Consider the following 2,387-nt stretch of genomic DNA (forward strand, 5'->3'; position numbering starts at 1 on the left):
AAAATGGGGAGCATGATCAGGTATTGGAGGGCAGGAGAGAAGCTCTGAGGGCCAGCAGAATGAATGAAAATATGCAGCTTCTGGGGATGAAGGACCTGCTAGAAAGTACCAGAGACCTGGGAGGTAAGAGACTCTCAAAACTCAAAGGGAAGGACATTAGATGAAATGCCCAACAGTGAGAAGAGGGAACTCATAGACTCCACCTTCAGTGGAAAGACAGGACATCAAGTAGAGGGATGGGGTTGGTATCCTATTATCAAAAATCCTTACCCAGAATTGTTCCTGTCTAAAAGAACTTCAGGGACAAAAATAGAGAAGAGACTGAAGGAAAAGCAGGCCAGTGATCAGCCCAAATTGCAATCCATCTCAAGGGGAGGCCCCAAGGTCTGATACTATTATTGATGCTATGGTATGTAGGAGCCTGGCAGGGTTGTCTTCCAAGAGGCCCAACAAGTAGCTAACTGAGAGCAGATGCAGGACCCAGTTATTAGATTGAAGTCTGGGACCTCTGTGGCTGAATTAGAGAAAGGATGGAAGAAGCTGAGGAGGAGGGTGAACCCATAGGGAGACCAGGTGTCTCAAGTAACTCAGATCCCTGAGATCTCTCAGACAGTGAGCCACCAACCTGGAAGCATACACTAACTCCTTTGAGGCCCCCAACACATATACAGAAGAGGACTGCCTGGTCTGGCCTCAGTGGTAGAAGATGTGCCTGACCACTGAGAAACTTGAGGCCCCGGAGTAGGAAAGCCTGGCCGGGTGCAAGGGCATCCTCTTGAAGACAGGGAAAGATTTAAATTTTAAAAAGTGTACTGCTTTAATCTGCTAACTTAAATGTGTTACATAGCAATAGAATGCAATATAGAGTTGAACAAGTTTGCCAACTTCCTGGCAAAACAAAAGAAAAGGATATGTTTACTCTAGCAAACGTTTTATATTATATTCGGGCAGAATTTTCGTATTACAACTGCAAAAATTAATGTCCCACACTAACAAGCCAGGGAACAAAAGCAAACTGCTTATATAGAAATAACAACAGAAAATAAATCTGTGTTTCACAAAATTAACCCTAGATTTCTTATATAAAATAAAGAAGGTAGAGCCTTAGCAATGTTATAAATATTGAGAGATCTTGGAGGTCTTATTTGTCATATCGCATTCATGTTTTTGTTTATTTTTTTTGTTTTGTTTTTTGGATTTGGTTTTTCTGAGACAGGGTTTCTCTATGTAGCCGTGGCTGTCCTGGAACTCCCTCTGTAGACCAGGCTGGCCTCGAACTCAGAAATCTGCCTGCCTCTGCCTCCCAGAGTGCTGGGATTACAGGCATGTGCCACCACCGCCCAGCATTTTTTGTTTATTTTTGAGATTACAATTTAGTTACATCATTTCCCCTTTCCTTTTCTACCCTTTAAATCCTCCTCACTCTCCTTCAAGTTCATGGCACTTTTTGACTACTTGCTATTGCATTTATACATATATGTACATACATACATTCCCTAAATATAACCTGTACAATTCATTGAGCTATCTCTCTGTATGTTTTCAGGATCACTGCCATTGGTCAACCAATTGGTTAGCTTTCCTTTGTTGTGTGTAGTTTTTATGTAGGGTTGAGGCTGCACAAGCTTTTTCATAATCCTTGGTTTCAAACATGTTTAGCGTGCTCGCTTCGGTAGCACATATGCTAAAAATTGGAACGATACAGAGAAGATTAGCATGGCCCCTGCGCAAGGATGACACGCAAATTCGTGAAGCGTTCCATATTTTTGATCAGCCTGGGCGGTGGCACCACATCTCCAGGTCCCTCAAGAGGCTAGCGGGGGCTTCCGGGCGGCCAGCTGGGAGAAGTCGGTGTGCTCCGGTAAATCCTGCGGGCCCCAGCGGGAGTCTTCAGGTGCCTGCTTCGGGATCTGAACAGCCTGGACAGCAGCACCCTGTCTACAGGCAGTGCAGAGTGTAAGCTGTGTACCGGAGGCCAACGGGGAAGGGGCAGCTTTCACTGGTGAGTCCAGCACTGACAAGACCAAGTAACACCAGTGAGAACTAGATGGCAAAAGGCAAACGCAGGAACGTCACTAACAGAAATCAAGGCAATATGGCAACATCTGAACCAATTCTCCTCTACCAGCATGTCCTGGATACCCCATCACACCAGTAAAACAAGATTTGGATTTAAAATCACTGGTCATGATGCTGGTACAGGAACATATGAAGGACATACTTAAAGAAATTCAGGAGAAAATGTATCAAAAGTTAGAAGCCCTTGCAAGGGAAACACAAAAATCATTGAAAGAAATCCAAGAGAATATAAGAGCCAACAAGGAGGAAACGCAAAAATCACTTAAAGAAATACAGGAGAACTTTGGTCAACAGGCTGAGGTCATGAA

The 2,387-nt window shown here is 44.0% G+C and overlaps 1 non-coding gene across 1 annotated transcript; it reads left to right on the forward strand.

Moving 5' to 3' along the window:
• Nucleotides 1-1,660: 1,660 nt before the first annotated feature.
• Nucleotides 1,661-1,768, forward strand: LOC127696967 (U6 spliceosomal RNA). The gene has a single exon (XR_007980388.1). It is a non-coding gene; the product is annotated as a U6 spliceosomal RNA (small nuclear RNA).
• Nucleotides 1,769-2,387: the final 619 nt, after the last annotated feature.

Source organism: Apodemus sylvaticus, chromosome 11, assembly GCF_947179515.1.
Source record: "Apodemus sylvaticus chromosome 11, mApoSyl1.1, whole genome shotgun sequence".
Taxonomy (NCBI): domain Eukaryota; kingdom Metazoa; phylum Chordata; class Mammalia; order Rodentia; family Muridae; genus Apodemus; species Apodemus sylvaticus.